Genomic DNA, 19,648 nt, shown 5'->3' with positions numbered 1-19,648 from the left:
GGTTTTAAAAAATTTCTTTGTAAAAGAGTTTAATTTTTTCATCATTATAAGTCTAATTTCTTAATATCATCTATTTTTTTAACATTTATTGGCCTCTTTCTTTGGGATGTGAGATTTTTAAAACACATAATATTTTAAAACTATTATTTTTAGTATTAAAAGTACAGAGATCTGTGTTTTTACGACAAATGTAACTAAGCTCAAAAAACAAAATATGTTATAAAACCTGTGTTATTATTTCAAATGTAAATGTTATTTCAAAAAAAAGTTGCATGGGTTGTTTTAAAATTACACTCAATTATACTTTAAAACCGTATGTATTCTATGTTTGCAAATATTATATCTTGTCATCATAAACATACACACACACACACGCGCGCGCACACACACACACACACACACACACATAACAAATAAAATATATATTATGAGAGTGATTTTTATAACTAATAATTTTTATATTTATTTGATATATAACAAGTAAAGAAATTGTGCAAATTAGAAACTTACACATTGCTTCCTCATAATTTTATTTCCTCCCTTTTATATCAGCAAAAATGTTTCATATAAAAATATTTAGCCCGATATCTCAAAATTTGCGGAAGTTAATAATTAAAAGTTATTAATTAGAGCAATCACATTTTTTTTAAATTCAAAATTTCATAAAAAATAAACCCTTTAACTAATTCTCATCAAATTTAATATCATCCTTTAATGATATTCTTTATGTAAAAATACTTAGACCAATATCTCAAAATTGCGGAAGTTAGAACAACATCCTTTTTTTGAAAAATTCAAAATTTCGTAAAAAATAAACTCCTTCACCTTCCTAGCCAAATTCAATACCAACCAATCTTTCATAATACTCTATTCATATATAAAAATTTAGCCCGATATCTCAAAATTTGCGAAAGTTAGAGTCAACCACGTCCTTTTTGTGCACGCATACACACACACACACACACACACATACATACGGACATTTTGTAAAAATATGATTTTTCCATGTTTTAGAACATTCTGAATACATTGGCATTTCAAAATTTGAAGAAAAAAAAAAAAAAAAAAGTTTCATGAAAACAAAGCTTCCTCTATGGAGGAAGCAAAAAGATATCATTTAATATCATTTTTAATCTCCTTGGAAATATGAAGTTTGAACCGATTTGCTTGCTCGGATTATCAGCATTATATGGAAAATAGGAAACGGTCGAAGACGTAGCTGCTCTATATAACAGCGAAAGTTGCTTCAATTTGCAAGGTTTCCCGGACGTGATGATCGAGTCGGCGCGCTGTAACCACAATGGGCTGTATTTCCATGTCCCTTAGATAGCGTAAATACAACCATACGTACGTATATGTCGTCAACGACCTCACCAACTTTGATTGGTTCGAAATTGGTTTCGAGCTCAATCAGACATATAACGCATACTGTGTATGCCTGTGTACGTACGTATCGTCGCAATAAGCGTTAATTCCGATGTCCCCCTCCCGCCGCCCCCTCCCTCCCACCCTCCTCGTCGCCTCTTCAACGAGACAGCCCCCGCTTGCATGATTGTAAAATGAAATGACTCATTGTGCCCGGCATTACAAACAATGACATCGAGAAAGCGCACGCTGAAATAACACAGGCGTAAAAATAATATCACTCGCGCACTCGAGGCGAATGAAAACACGTAACAAATTTCTTCGCAAAATGTTTTAGATAACGATTCATATGATTGACAATATATTCCCAATTATCACGCGCACGTATATATATATATATATATATATATATATATATATATATATATATTTTATATTTTTTATATTTATATATTATATTTATTTATATATATTTATTTATTATTATATATATTTATTTATTATTATTATTATTTATTATATTTATTTATTATATATATTTATTTATATTTTATATTTTATATATTTTATATTTTATATATTTTATATTTTTATATATTTTTATATTTATATATATATATATATATATATATATATATATATATATATATATATATATATATATATATATATATATATATATATATTCGATAAATTATTTTATTAAAGATAAATTTTGATAATACGTAGAGATCGGAGACGCAACGATGATCGAAAGATACAACTTAATGGCGTTTTAATATCCGGCTTAAGAAAAAAAAAAAAGGAAAAAAAGCTGAATACGTTAAGAGCAAAACAAAGAAATATTCATAAAGTCAAGGATTCATGCATTAAATCATTGCTATCGACGATCATTATTATCTTCCATGAACATTGCCTTCCTCATAACTTTCATTTGCATAAATTGCAAACAAACTCCCACAGTCCGTAGATTATTGCATTTTCACGTGATGCACGCCAAGCCTCGAGAGATTCGATTTTACAAGAGGACGCGAATTAAAAATCATAGCACAGCGCTCGCATTGCGTGTGCTTGCGTAGAGTGTCACGCGTGACGTGGAAGTATGCGTACGCCAAGGCACGCACGAGAAAATAGGCTGACAATGAGATGATCGTGAGGTGTGAAAGAGAGAGAGAAACAGAAAGAGAGAGAGAGAGAGGGAGAGAAGAAAATATCTTTAGATAAGTTGCCTGGATTTATATCAAAGATTCTTTTAGGCGAGACCTTAAAAATAGGTCAATACCGATAAACAGTGAAGTGTTTTACTCCGTAAAACAATTAAATTAGAAATCCCACTAAAGTGTTTTGCAGACTATCGATTTTTGAAATAAAAAATAGATGCAAACTCAAAACCGAGAAAATTTCGAAGAGTGTTGAAAAATTATATGAAATTAATAATAAATATTACATATATATTTATTATAAATAGGCGAGCATTAAGAAAACGTTCATTTTAGCACATGTTTTATTTTCCATTTTCAGTTATTAATGTATTGGAAAAAAAAATTAAAAAAAAAAAATAATTTTTGCGATAATAATTTATATAAAAAGTCGACTTTGATCTTCTAATGGAAAATAAAATAGCAAAAGTAATAAATGGCGAGAGAAAAATACTATAAGATACTTAGAAATAAATCCGCAATATACCGGATAGCAGTTATATTTCTAAGGAAAAGAGATCACGGCGAGCGTGTTCTGCGCCGTGAAATAAACGTCGCATACCTGTGCCTTCGTTTCTTAACAAACGGAGAAGGAACAGTTTCGTGAAAGACGGCGGCGGCGTACATTCCACGCATTGCACCGTACTGACGAGTCATCTGCTGTATGGCTACATGGCCACGAGGTGGCTTTCGTTCTTACAATTATTGCGAGCGACGTACAAGACGTCGCTTATGAAATAAGCCTGTGATTGCAAATGAATCCGGCCGAATTTTAATTAATTTCTGCAAAAAGGCTTAATCTATTCCTCATCTTTTTTGGGGAAAAGGATATTTTAAAGGTCTCATGGATAATGGAAAAATTTAAAAAAAAGATGATTTATTTCAAAATTTTTTTTGAATTTAAGATTATATATACTCTGATGAATATTTTAAAACTGAGATTTAGTTATGCAAAGTTAACGAGGCTTAAGTAAGCTACAAAAAAAAATTGAGATTTTTATATAAGTTTAAAAATTTTTTGCGCTTCAATATACATATCCACTTTTTACGGAGAATCGTTTAGTGCTTTTTAGTATTAATTAATATTAATATCAGAAATCAAAAAGTAGCGAAATAAGAATCTAATAAATTTAACAAAGGTCATCTATATCTATCAGGAAACTTTGGCTGAGTATCGTAGCATAAAACAGTCTACAATTCCAATGTTCGAGTTTCTCGACAACAGCGGTTTCGATTTTCTATGCGATCTTGAACATTTTCAATAAATTCACGTCGCGGTAATATCAACACGACCGTGTATCGCTTCGCAAAAACAGCACCGTGCTTGACTTGATATAAAAATGAACAAAAAAGCAGGCAGAAATTCAACTGCGTAATATCCTCTCCAACCAAAAAAAATATATATATATATATATATATATATATATATATATATATACAGCGATGCCCCAACAAACCAAGAGAGAGATATTTATCAACGAGAGATTAAAACGGGACTCTCGCGTGTGTTGGCACATACACGCACTCACACGCACGCATTCGGATACCGTAAGATTTCGGTCATTTCGACTCGAGTACATATTCCGATGTGCAAAATAATTCGATAAAAAGTAAGCCGCGCAAAAAAAAAGGTCGTTTCTCGCATTGACGTAATATGCAAATCGATCAATCCAGGTGAGAACGTGGATTTTCCTACGACGCTCATTGTAAAGTTAAAGCAGAAGTTAGAAACATAAACTATACGTTCACGCGTCGATGTATTATGATTGATATGTGATCAACAATCTTGGAATGTTGATGTTGAAATGCATATAATTATCTTAGTTCATACTTTCGATAATTTTTTATCACTTTTTTGACATGTATTTAATGAATGTATTTAACCGTGACATTTATATATATATATATATATATATATATATATATATATGTACATATATAAATATATAATAAATATACAGAAAATAATTGTTTAAAAAAAAAAGTATGCAATTATTTGCAATATATTTTTTTATAACAATTATTTATTTTTTTCTTTACACCATTTGATTCATCTTATTATTCTGTACATAAAAGTATTACGATACAATTATCGAACACTAAATAATTTTCGAGGTATTTTATATTTTATACTAAAATATGTCAGATTAAGATACAAAATAACTCAAAAAATTCTTAATGAAAAAATATTTTATTATAGTGTTTTAAAAAGCTCTCGAGATAAGCTATAAGAATATGCAATAAAAAATGGGGGTTTGCATTTAAAAAACGAAAGTTAACCTTCAAATGACCTTGAAAATGACCTTTAATGTCAAATCCGAGGTCACTATTAGATAGTTTCCTTTTGTTCCCTACAATTTTTATCCGAGTCGTTTTCCTTCAAACGTTGATCCTGAAAAGTTATGAGAGTGGAACTTTTAAAATGAGACACCCTATATATATATATAAAATCATATTTAAAAAATAATAAGCAATATTTTGAAATTGGAATTACAAACTAAAAATATATAAGAATAATATTTTAAATTTATCTTCTCAAATTAAAGTTCTTTATTAAAAAAAGAATTGCAACTTAATGTTACTTGAAAAATAAGATTTCATATTTTTATTTCTATTTAGCTCATAAATATAAAACTTATTTATAAAGTAAAATAATGAGAAATGGAATACCTTAAGTATATCAAATCGCTTTAACTCGAAATATAGTTGTCTCTCGGCATTCATTACTCATTGTCAGACAAAACTACCTTTTACTTTAAAAATTCAAATGAAAACAGCGTGAAAAAACGGGACAACCTGTATACATTGTGTTAATCTGAAAATTCAGTTACAGAGATTATTCGAGAATAAAATGAAAGACGGGATAAAAATCTGCCGCGCCGGAAGTGCTTACGTTAGCATGCAGCATGAGTGCATTTCCTCCGTTAACGCAATTTTGCATGCTCGCGCTGCTTCGGATCTACAGTTCCATTCAAACACCGTCGTGACTCAGAATAAAAAGTCAACTCGTTATTCGTTATCTCGTGTATTATTTTTCCGTCGGCTCATTGTTATCGCAAGAACGCCAGATTGCAAGTGTCTCCTTTTTTGCTCGTATCGATCGAGAGCTCGTATGGCGAGTGCTATCTGGACACATTGTACCGTTTAACGGTCTACCTACGGTCTATTCCCGCGTTGCTGATTTAAAATGAATAATCAGCAGCAATAACAGACGAAGCGTTTAAAAAAGTAAAGAGCAAAGGAAACCTGACGGCCACTATCGTGCAATCTTCGAGCAGAAGCGTATATCATAAATCATGACTCAAGCTTCCTCTGCAACTGCCTGCGTCATTCTTGCAGGTTCATCTGACACACCGAATATATTTTAAGACTTTTATATTCGTACTATAATTTACGCGATGAAAACTCACTATTGGAAAAAGAATGGGATAAAATGTCTAGGAGAAATTTGAACCAATATAAAATACGACTATAATCCTGTATCCTTTTTTAAGTTTCGTCTTTTTTACACGGTAAACACGATTAATATTAATTAATATTAATTTATTAATATTAATTAATAAAAATTGATAAGTTTTGGATATATAGTCTTATCGTAATTTATCTTGATCATACTGTCGCCACTCTGATTTCGATTAGATATGGTATAAAATTTTTTAAGTACTAGACAGTCACATCTTTTACGTTTAATAAATAAAAAAAAATGAAATAATTTATATTTATGTTAAAAATAATTAGGGAAAATTTTTGAGCAAAATGTAATATTGAATTAGTTTTAAATACAAATTTGTTGTGGTTCTACTTGTTATATTTATATATTGTAGCTTTTTTAAGTTAATTATGTATGCTAAATTACATCAGCAAAAGCATACACACATACATATACAGAGAACATTTTCTAAAAACAGAAACTTCTTCAAAAAATAGGCTACGAAATTTTTTCTAGATATACCATTTTGCGATTTTTCTTTGATTATCAAACTCGCTTGACACAGATCTCATTTCAAGGATGTAATATCAGCAGTATTATTAAATAACAAAGTGAAATTACACCGTAAATTCCGCAGCTCTGGAATTTGTTATTCGATTAGTCGTTTGACAAAGCTTTGATCGTATCAAGCAACAAGAATACTCGCGGCAAAAATAATTTGTTCGCGAGAGTAAGAATTGCGAATTGTTTTTCTCTTTCTCTCGCAGTCAGCGTTTAGACGTTCCGTCCCGAGATAAATAAGAAGAGAACGCGGGCGCAGATGAGTCAGACGTTTCTCCATAAACTTTCTAATATCGTTTAAAAACTCGCAAAAGATTCCGCGCTTCCTTTTACCTACTTTACCTTCTGAACGATAATAGTCGATCGAATAAGCGATTGTATTTGGCGAATCGGAAGAGTGGCAAATAAATGGGGAAACGCCGCTTTACATTTTAACGATGCTCGTAGGTTAATCGCACGTTAAATGTTTTTCCACCGGTTAATCGTTTGTGCGAAAAGCACGAGTGATGAATAAGCGGGGAAAAGTTACAGGCGTAATTGCTTGATGGGAACCATGTGGTCACGTGCGCCACTTTATTTATGAGATGCGGAAGAATGAATTCGCGCGTGTATCATTAGTATGAAATATTCGAATAATTATAGCGTACAATTAAAGCTGAGAGCAAAACGGTTTCAACGCATTATTGTGAATAAATTATAATATGTACAGATATTAATTATCAACAGATATCATTCTATTTGACTTTAAATTCAAAGTTACGTATTTTCCGATATCTATATAAGACAAATGTTACGCTGTAACTTAATAATTTATATCATCTAGGTCAGCCGTTAATATGTAGATACTAATAAATGAAAATCACTACTAAACACATTTAATTATATATTAATATAATATTGTATTACAAGTCTATTGATTTATACAGAATAAATAATTTATATTTAGTTTAATCAGTAACATTAAATTTAAATTGTCAGATTAATTTATGCAAATTTTGAGTGAGCGCAAAATCGAATTTATTTAATGATTTATATATTATCGTTATTAAAAAATGTTATCTTCAAAATGACATTATGTAATTTACAAGTGAAGTTACAAGAAATAGTGATGTGGTATGCGACAGGAATTTCTTTAGCTGATTCAACTGTTATCGGATCAAGGATTATTACATAATGTAACATGCAATTCTAAGTTTTCGTCGAGCTTTTAAGGATTCTTAAATATGCGATCTCTTTTAAATAAAAAGCATACTTTAATTAGATTAATAAAGTAACGTTAAATATTAAAATCGTAGGATAAACTTTTCACACAAATAAAAACAACATCAGTTATTATTCTGATTTCTTCATTATATGTGCTTACTTTCCATTACATAATACAGTACAGTATTGTAATCATATCAACGGAAATTACGGAATAAGTGAATTTATTTCATCGGAGATGAATAAGTAAATCTGACAAAATTGAATTATCTCAATTCTCATGAAAATAGTTTCCTTTCTATCGATAAAGCCAGCTTTATTGAAACGCTCTGCGATTTCAATAGGAAATTCTTATCTGCGAACTACTGTGCATTAAATCTCCATTTATTTCTTCGACAAATCAAATCCCGAACTAATGAAGGAAAATCAAATCAATTTTATTTCGCACTTTCAAGAGCGAACAGTCAACAGCACACATTAGAGTTTGCAGAATCAACGCGCACAAATTCGCCATCATAATATCTCATACATTTCAATGAGCAATATTTTGGGAATAAATTTATTCTCGTGGCAAAAAGGAACGGAAATTAGTTACACTCGAAAACTGTAAACTCAATTATTACCGACAAACTCGACTCTCTCTCTCTCTCTCTCTCTCTCTCTCTCTCTCTCTCTCTCTCTCTCTCTCTCTCTCTCTCTCTCTCTCTCTCTTTGAAAAATTTTATTGTTGTGGATTTTTTAATTGGCCAATTAACAAAGGATATGTTACAATATCTTGATTGCGTATCAAATATTGTAAAACCCTTGTTCTTTTGCCATTGTATGTTCCACAATAACTAGTCTTTAATCTATACAAATAATGATTAATATATAATTTTATAATTGTTTAAAATTATAAATTCTTATATGAATATTCTTATATGAATTGTTATATGAATATTAATCATAAAAAAAATTAATCTTTATATTAAAAGAGATCTATTATAAAATATAAAATAATATTATATTTAAAATAATATTATATTTAAAAATAAAAATGATAACACTTCATCATACACATAAAAAGCATTGATTTGGCAAAAATTTCTATCGATGAAAATCAAAATCAGATTTACAATTTGCATTTAAATTTCATTTTTACAATGAATGGAATCTCCATCTACAAATTTTTAAAATTTATAGATTGAAAAAAATCGTATCATTTCTCCTTTTCTTCAACCAATCACAAAATATAATAGATAAATATAATAAATCTGAAGATATGTAATCAAAAAAATCATTAAAACATAATTAAATCAGATTTAACACTTTTGTAATGTCAATGTGTTGATATTCAATCTGATACTAATTGAATCACATGCATTATGCAATTTTCAGCCACTCGGGGCATTTTTTACGTCATGATATAATTATACGTGAACAATGTGATCATGGATCATGTATCAATGATCTCTGATGCGGAATACTCCCACGTCGTGGCAATTCACAAATTTCGTTTTACATATATTTATAATAATGCTCTCTCTATTAACTAACCAACCAAATTTTATTACAGCACAAAAAAAAACGATTTAAACTGACACGGACAAGCAAACAAAAAAAAAAAAACTAATTGATAGAAAATGTATTAAGCGATATCAAATGTCATTTTACTCTCCAAAAAGTTGCTGTCTTCCTCAGCAAATAATTGCATGAATAATAATAAATTATTTTTCCTAATATTTCTACTTAACTAATTCGCGAATATTTATTTCTCTTTGCATAAATAAGAGATTACGAATGATTTTTCCTGCATCGTATATCATTGATGATATAGTTGCCATTGCTAAGGAGGTCAACATTTGAGAAATATTTCACATCCATGTATTTCAAGAGAATTTTCTTTTATGAATATATATATATATATATATATATATATATATATATATATATATACACTGTTTAGTTTACGGTTGATCGCCTCAAGCAACTCCACTTTATTTTTAAAGTAACATCAGCGGAACCGGCGTGTGTTCATTCTTATGTGAAAATAAAATCGAGGGCAATGAATCTGTACTTAGCCACTCGACAATAGCTTCAATTGACACGGACAAACCAGTACTCGAGTAAAAATAAAAATTACGTCGCGATAGTACACGGCAAAAATAGATCAATCGAAATTAACTACATATTATATAATTCTATAATCCGTTATATTCTGTATTCCATTATGCAGTCATAATCATCTTCAAGAAAAAATGCAAAATAATCTACACAGAGTGAAGTTAAGAGAGTCAAGCTTCATCTCATCTAACTTCGGGTAATGAGATATTAATTTCAAAAATGTTCAATATAGATGTATATTTTTTAGGAAAAAGGTTTTATTAAATAAGAAGAGAGGAAAATAAGTTTGGCATCTTCCTTTTTCACAATTGATAGCCTTTCTTTGTACCTTTTTTGCATGCAGATACGTAAAAGAAAGAAAGAGGGAAAGAGGAAAAGAGAAAGAGAAAGAAGAAAAAAGAGAAAGAAGGAAAGAGAGAGAAAAGAAAACAACGTTCGTTACATTTTGATATATTCTCTACCATTGTATTTTTAATATGTATATGTTATATATATATATACAATTTATTGCAGAATTAATTAATTAAATTCAATAACATTGTGTTAATACATTTTAATAAATTTCAATGATTCTATTTGATCGTTTTTTTTGTATCTTTCTTTGTTTACGGATAAAAAGTGTTTGCTCTAAAAAACGTTGATTCTTTTGTGATTTATATGTAATTATAATAGAATATTTATTATTATTATTAAAAATTTGTAATATTATAAGTTCAGATAACAAAAAATAAATTAGATTTATTCGATCATAATAAAACTAATATTTACTTTGCATTTTTAATTTAATTTTGAATTTAATTCAAAAGAAAAAAATTAAAAAAATTAGATGAAAAAGAGATTTTTCCAAAAAGCAAAATTGATGATTATTTTCTACAGCTCGATCAATGACGATTGATCAGTTATTTACAGAATGTCAATATGTGATGTATGAAAACGATTTGCACATTGTGACTGATCACAAAAAATATAAACAAAATTTGCAATTAAACGCACGTAAAAGGCATACTTTATGATATCATTCGATGTAAATTCGACGTAACTAATCTTTCCATGAATTATTCCGAAAGATGTATTTTACTTACTACGAGCAGATCTGAACGTCGTTCTGTTATCGAAGACGGCAGCAACGACTCCGCATTATCGTCTTCACGTACTTCTACTTCTACGTTCCTTCTCTATCGCACTCTTCCACGATGAGATGTCTGAAGTTAGCGGCCAGTTAGCGATCACTCGCGCCTTCTATAACCTTCGTCCTTTTCTCGCGCACCGATTTTCTATTCCCTTTCTTTATCCTTGTTGTGCACGATCGCGCGATTTGCACTACACCCGCGGGGCACAACACACGGTACCCATGACGACGTTCTCTCTTAGCACTTACGATTATGCGTACAGTAATTATTAGCTCATCCGACACCACGACTTTCGAAGTGAGTTTGCTTCTATTATTGACGGACCAAATGCGCGTGATATGAAAAATGCGGACGAGGAAGCACGCGAAGTAATTTTGCTGCGACTTGGCGCCAATTATGCGCCAACGACGAAAACCAACCCTCACTCAATGACGGTCGGCGCGCTACTGACGCTCCGCGAAGCTAAAGCCGATGTAGCGACGGCGCACACTTTAAGCCTCCAAGACAATGACGCGCATGCGCCGCATATATGCACCGCGCGCATACGCCGTCGCAGTAAAAGGCGAAAACGCGCGATCCGCGTTCCTGCGGTCTACGAGTGGAAGATTTAGTCAGAAAATAATGCCGCTGTTTGTCAATCATCGATAAGTGATATTTACTTCTTTCATCGCGCAAATTGTGTGCGAATAAGAGGAATAATATTAAGATAAACTCGTGGAGATTGCGAATGATACACGATCGAAAATGTCTAATAAAATGTGACATTTAAGACATATGTTTTTGAAATACGTCTTCTTATTTATATGGCTGACAACATTCGTAAGAGTAATGAGACAACCGAATGATTAATATGCACATAAAAAATTAACATATATATGTATATTTAAAATTCTTCAATTAAATTTACATGTATATACATACGTATAAGTAATGTAGTTTATAAAATTCTTAAATAAAAGTAACTTTTTGTTTGAGAACTTTAAATTTAGAGCTTACAAAACTTTTATTTTGAATTTTGCAATAACTTTAAAGAAAATTACAAATTTTATTATAACTCGAATTTTATTAAAACTTATAATCGCTACTCGCTAGATTATTGATTACGTATTCGCGCATACAAATTTATGCCGTGAATGGAATTCTAATAGTAAAAGGCGGAAATTCAAGACGGGATTATAATGTCACGAATATTGCACACAATGCAATATCTATTGTTCTTCAGATTTTCCTGAATAACTGTCTTTTAATGTACCAACGCTATAGATTATGTTTAAACACAGAGAAAAAAAAAAAGAAACAATCAAGAAAGATATTCTCATATATCAGTAAAATTTTGAAATAGTTTATTAAAATTTAATGCAGTATCAATTTTTATTATTATTAAAATGTGTGTTTGATTAGTGAGCTATATTTAAATAACATAAATTGACTAAGGAAAAGAAAAACAAGGAAACAAATTGTTTTTCTAGCACAAACGTATATGTCGAAAACAATAATATAGCACGTGGTATTTGTGTTATTTTAGAATTAAAATACTGTCATAAAATATGATGGATGCGCCAAGCATTTATATGTTTTTTAATTTGCACAAAAATCAATATTTTTCTTTTATTACTCGAAAACACAAATTGATATAAGAAACAAAACCGTCATTTATCATCTTTGAATATTTCGACGTTTGTTGAAAAGGCATGGTGAAACTTAGTCTCATATATTACCCAGTATTTTTCCGCAGGCGCAGATGGTAATTATTTGCGAGTGTATACACACACATACATATGTATGTGGATATACCGGGAAAAAAATATAAAAGTTATCGGTGTGATGTATATACTGTTATGCATGTCCTTTCATTACGTGCTTTGCCTTTGAAAATTGTACGTGCAGCACCGGAAACTAAGCAACTAAGTAACAGCAGTAATCGTTCTTATTGCTGTTTTTGAGTTAGATAATTGCTGAACAAGAGTCACCAGTCAATTGTTATATTAGTTTTGATTGTTGACTTATTTTAATAAGAAATAATTTTTATAATAGAAATGTGTGCGTATCTTATATTAAACGTGAATAAATTTCAAAATTTTTAAATTAAATTTCTGATAATTAACAGTAAAATGTGTAAATGATATTTTACAAATTTAACAAATGTATTATATAAAACTCGACCAATAATGTAATTTAAAGAATCAATAAATTAAATATTGAACAATTCATCTAAATCTAAATCAGAACTTATAAGTTGAAAAATTTTTTTTTTAATTTTTACATTTTTGTTCAACTTATGCTTTCAATTTTCTGCAAAATTCTATCGTTTTACGTGAAGGCGATATCGCATGGTCTTGAAGACCATTGTGATTGTTATTTTTTGCGTAAATCACTTTGCTCTGACGTCTACATGACGGCACAGAAAAATGCACTTTTTTTCGCGCGTCTGTTACGTACATATGGCTTTATCGCACGTGCGCGCGATAAAACGCAAAAATTCACTGTGTATTCGTTGGAGCGCATGACTTCCTGGTTACGAGTTGTGTGCAAGAAAATCATATTTCCTTGCGATAGTCCACTGACAGATGCTCATTTATTTAGAACTTTTTTATAAAACTTTTTTTATTATCTGACGCCAATGCTGGTATTATACATGTTATTATATATGTCGAGAAACTTTTTATATACTTATATATATATATATATATATATATATATATATATATATATATATCAAATATTTACAATTGAGAAGCGTAGCGCCGACGTGGCGAAAAAATTTACGAGCGACCTTAATTCTCCAGATATGATCACGATTACACTATTAAAACTTTCCTTTTAAGATTATTGCACAGCAACAAAAAGTTTAATGGCTCTCTTCTGAGTCAGAATTGATTACGAAGTTTTACGGAGAAAATTCTCGCTATATTTATTACGCAACATATTTCAAAAATTAAATCAAATATTTTAATCGCGTTAATCAAGTTCCGAAAAATTAGAAACCGATAATAAAATTTAAGAAATTTACGTAAGTCAAACTTTAGTTATTTTATTTCTCATTGTTATCTATATATATATATACAATATTTAACAAATGTTATGAGCAATTTAAAATTGCTAACTTTCTATGAATAAAACTGACAACTATAACGCAATCGATTTCTCACAATCAATTTCTGTATCAGTGAGCATGAAAAATGTAACTTGACCGATTACAATCTCAATATGCGCGAGTCGCATTTTTATATATAGTTTAGAAAATTTGCTGTAATCATAATTGTTGTAAGATGATGATAAAAAATGAGAGTTTTGCAATATTCTCCTTTTTAACAGACTCGAAAAAACAAGCCGTTGCTCAAAGTTATGTTTGCCAATTTATACGTTAAAAGAGCAAAAACATTAACCGGCCGACAGAAGAATAATTTCTTGACTTAAAATAGGCGGATATGCGCGGTTTGAGTCCTTGCGCGGATAATTCGACCCATAGATCATGTTAAGTTAAGTGAATCGTGAAGCGAGGGTGTTTGATGAGCATCGACGAGCGAATTGTCAGTTCATTACGCAATCTCGTTACTTGATTTATGTAGATAAAATCGATAACTCATATGAGTCATGCTTACATTCCGCAGGTGTGCATTTAAGAGATTCCACAAATCAATCACAAGAAGAAAAAATGACATGTGTCTGTTCATATTGCGTAATATAAATTTATCTTTTGCGTGCCAATTTTTTTTTTTTAATTTTTTATTAAATATTAATTTACATCATTCAAATCAACTTTAACTACTTTTTTAAATATGCATTAGTAATTTTGGGTGCTACAAATGGACATACGTGTTTTTTACAGGTCAACCTTGTATACTACAATTCCGCTGTTGCGTATCGAACCGGCATTAAATTATTTTTTATTTTGCAATTAATATGATATACGGGGCGTGCAAAATGTCAGGGATATATATATATATATATATATATATATATATATAAAGGCTGTATATAAGAAAGACAAGAAAAAAAGTTTTCAATAGTAAAAATTTGCATATATAAAAATTTTTTGATGGTTACTTTTATATCTCATTATTTTTATATCTTATTACAAAAAAAGTACTATATATTATATTTAAAATTTCTGTACAAAATAATTAGCTAAAAACTCTAAAAGCTCTCATTTAATTTGAAATGTTGGCGCAGAGTTTAAAAGTCTGAACAGTTCGCGATCAGTCCCTTTGCCTTTCAAGCAAAAAAAAAAAAAATTGTTAATAAATTTTATTTTACATTTATCACAAAAGATGAGAATGGAATTAATTAAATAACTATTACATTAGATTCCTTTTTTCTAATCACTAGAAAATACTAACAATAAAAAATGCAATAATAATTTTCGTATTTGATATAAAACACTGATTTTTCTTGTAGAATTTTAGTGTCTTGTTGTTTCTTAATATTTTGTTGTTTATTTACCTTGAGTTTTTTTTTTTATTGTAATCTATATACGCTTAACATGCATGTGCGGCGATTTCTGCAGATCCCTGCTTTTTAATTATTAGCGGATTTAAAATTTTTAGAAGCTTTTATTTTTATTTTTACAAGCTTCAATAAGGTATGAAACTTGTAAATCCAATTTCCCGGATTACAACTCGAGTTAAGAATTTCCGCTGTTGAAAAACTGGATTGGTCGAGTTTGATTTAACTCTAGCAAAGCGCATTTCAGACAAAACGTATTTTGTTCTATTCTCGAGGGATCTTTAAAGTTAATATCGCGTGCACGCGAGGGCCACAGGTGATGCATCGATGCAAGCCTGCATGCTAAACGCTGCAGAATTATTAACTACCTAACTAGACTTTACAATTCAAATATTAATTAATTATTATTCGCGCTTCAAGATACACATAATTAATTGTGTTGATAAAAGAACAAGAGGCGAACCAAAAAAAAGTAAAAATTTGTTACATATAAATCCAATAGATTTATACTAATTTGAAACATGAAATATATAATTATTTAATTATTAATTATTGCGTTCTTATCTCGGTAACATTTTTTTATTAATATAAACAAACGTGTTGGAAAGATACGTTAATTATACGAGTGATGCATGCCGATTGATGTTATGAATAAAATAGATCACACGCCCCTCGTTGAATTATCGGTGACACCGACAGATGAAACTTTCCTCGATATGTCGTGGCTTGACGTATTCGTGTTCGATGTCACATCGGCATAGAAAATAGTAATTTGGCAATAGTAATTTATACGTGCATTCTGTAACCGGAAGAGGAAAATAAATAAATATTAAATGATATTAAATTAAACATATTTTTAAAATAGCATGTATACAATATAAATACGTTCTATAAAATGTGATATGTTTACAAAACGGAAAATTATTAGCTACGTTTTTTCATTAAAATTGAAACACTACTTACCCAATTTTATACTAGAAAGTAAGCGAAAGTTGTGTCGAAACAGGATTTACTCTAAATCAAAAGTGTTACAGCTTTTTATGTTAATTGAATGCATTTATATGTATTTATCATGCATGTAATTATGCATTTAAAACTATATCGTGCGCATGCATCACATTCTCTGCTCACAAAAATCACGTTCTATTTAATCGCTGGCACTAACGAGATCAAGGTTTTAAACAAATCGCAAGGCTTAGCCGGTTCTGACATTAAAGAGAGGTCCAAATGAGAGGATTTCCTTGACATACGAGTAAGTCACCAGTACTGATCGCTATTGTTCAAAATCCTTGTGCTAAATCTATTATTCTTATGCATTAATTATTTTAAATAAAATTAATGAAATTGAGTTAAAATAAGCCTTAACTTTGATTCAAAAAATTATTTCTGCTCTGCCTAGTATAATGAAAATTTGATTATTGTATTGATTGTAAACCACTTTTGATTTGATTAAAGATTAATTAATTAAATCTAAATTTCTTTCTTTTTCCTTTCTCTTATAAATTTAATTCTTTATGAGAAATTAATTTTACGATATATATTTATTATCACGATTTATTTTGCATCACTATTATTATCTTATAAAAATACTGGCTCACTTTAATAATTTTAAGATTTGAATTTTTTTAATTATTTTTTAATCCGAATATTTTTATTATTCCGGAAACTCCTTATTAAAAATAAATAGAAATACAAAGACGTGCATCGCGCTTTTATTTTCCCGTTTTTGATGCTAAATAGCGTTCAAGATCGAGTCAAAGCCACTAATTTCGCAAGCAACTGGCACGAATCAAGATGCAATATAGGGTTACGGAATTACAGGCAAGGTTGTCGCCCGGTTCGTCCTTAATAAGGTTAATAGAGGACGCCGAGGCGACTGAGCATTTTCCTTGACACGGGCGGTTCGCATTTTAATCGAGTTACAGTTTTTAACGACAGCGCGCAAATCTATTTACACTTCCGACATATAGCTTCGGATATTTTGATAGAAAAAAAAAAAACAAAATGTCTATCTGATCTTTAAGTGCATTTCGACGGTACGGCGAGTGTTGCGAGTAATTACTTCGAGAATTCACTCAACTCGCTATTCCCATTTATCAATGTAATGATATCTAAACGTATCGAGAACAGATAACGCAGATTTTTTGTGTTTGTAGTATATATACAAAATATACATATATACATGATATGCCTCCATCCTCTTCAAAGTAGTATTTTTGTAACTTTATATAGTGATCCCATATGATGATTAAAAAAATATATTTATAAAGTATCTTATAAAGATATCTGATTGGATTTTTGGAATGCAATGGAAAAAGAGAGAAAAAAACATACACATAAGAATTATTATAAAAGTATATTAAATATTATATTATTATTAATTTCACTTGAAAAGAAAGATAAATATTTCTTGCCACACAATTGGATTTACGTCAGTATCGCATGATTTCAACTGTTGTTAATATCTATCCGATAAACGGTATGACATGGACATGTGTAGAGAAATTCGATACTTCCAATGCAGACACACGTGATGTTTATTTTCGCTAAACTTGTAATTTATCCTGGGGGCGTATTGTTCTCCTCGAAATGTCAAGCGTACCCATCATACCGTTTAAAAATACGCCGGCTAACATGCACGTCACGAATGTCATTCAAATTGTGGTGAATTGACAACGTTGTTATCAAATAAATATAAATAAATTAGTTACGCGAAATAATGAAAAATTGATGCGCTGAAATTAATGAATAATGAAAATTTAATTATTACTATTATTATTAGCATTTGGCAATAATTAAATTCCTTTTAAAAAAGAGTTAGATATATAAAACGATTTAATAATACCATAAAAGAGTGGAATAATTTTAGGACACGCGCCAACAGAGAGTCAAAATTCGCAAATAATAGAAAAAAAAACGCGTTTTGATTTTCTCCTTTTACAAATGCATGAGCAATTTTCGTCAATATACAGAGTGTCCTAGACCTAACCTAACCCGTACATCCCTTTTCTTTCAAAAACTAAGCATTTTAGAGAAAAATGTTTTGAACAAAAATTGTATAGTTTTGAGGGGAACATAAGATGGTGTCATTGGTTTAACCTTGGATGGCATCGTTAAGGTCAAGTCAAGGACACCTTTAATTTCTTAAATGGAATCCTCTATTTTTTATTGCATATTCTTATAGCTTATGTCGAGAGCTTTCCAAAACACTATAACAAAGTATTTTTTCATTAAGAATTTTTTGACTTATTTTGTATCTTAATCTGACATATTTTAGTATAAAATATAAAATATCTCGAAAATTATTTAGTGTTCAATAATTGTATCGTAATACTTTTATGTACAAAATAATAAGATGAATCAAATGGCGTACAGAAAATAATTGTTTTAAAAAAAAAGTATGCAATTATTTGCAATATATTTTTTTATAACAATTATTTATTTTTTCTTTACACCATTTGATGGACACCCGGTATACCACTGTACGAATGTACAATCGGTAACCAAATGTACACTCGGAATGAAATACAAACAAATATACTTCACTCGCAGTGCGTAAACTTGTTACAGATATTTTTTCGAATTTTTCGAAAGCGCGATCTTTTTTTACACAACCGAATATTTGTCCACGAGCGTTGATGCATTTTTTCTAATTAATTTTTGAAAGAGACGCTTAATTTTGATTTTGCATGAATATGAGATATGACATTCTAATTTCGCAATTAATTATTTTTATTTATTATCTTTAGTTCATATAATTGCCAATATATAAGATAAATGTTAATGAAATATGAGCAACTATATTCTTAGTTTTTAGTTTAATTGAGAGTTTGTTGAGTGCAACAATACTATAATTAACAGCTTGTAACTAATTTCTCTTTTAATTATGTTGTCATTTTTATTACAATATAATATTATATTTATTACAATATATTCGTTATTTTATCCCGCAATAAAATTTTATTCCTCTATAGAAAATGCAAGACGATTTTTTAAGTCTGGAAAAATATCGGAGAACAAATGCGGACAAGGGAAAGTGAAATGCATTGTAGTGCGGAATGGTGATTCATGCGCGATTTCCGCACTGGCGACTTTAAAGACTAGAAGAATTGCGTCATTTAAGCATTCAAAAGCAAGCGGAACAAAATATCAAAAAAGCGCATAAAAGTTTCAGCGCAAATATAAAACAACTATTTTTCCATTTTATTCCT

At 29.8% G+C, this 19,648-nt stretch overlaps 1 protein-coding gene across 1 annotated transcript in view; it reads right to left on the bottom strand.

Moving 5' to 3' along the window:
* The window catches only part of LOC126849435 (serine-rich adhesin for platelets), a 95,066-nt gene extending 83,624 nt beyond the window's left edge, over positions 1 to 11,442 (bottom strand). The window contains exon 1 of the mRNA XM_050591252.1: positions 10,944 to 11,442. The gene's annotated coding sequence lies outside the window, so the exon portion shown is untranslated. The remainder of the gene's footprint in view (positions 1 to 10,943) is intronic.
* Between the last annotated feature and the right edge of the window lie 8,206 nt (positions 11,443 to 19,648).

Source organism: Cataglyphis hispanica, chromosome 1, assembly GCF_021464435.1.
Source record: "Cataglyphis hispanica isolate Lineage 1 chromosome 1, ULB_Chis1_1.0, whole genome shotgun sequence".
Classification (NCBI taxonomy): Eukaryota; Metazoa; Arthropoda; class Insecta; order Hymenoptera; family Formicidae; genus Cataglyphis; species Cataglyphis hispanica.
The sequence above is the reverse complement of the archived record's forward strand: the minus strand, read 5'-3'. Positions and strand labels throughout refer to the sequence as shown.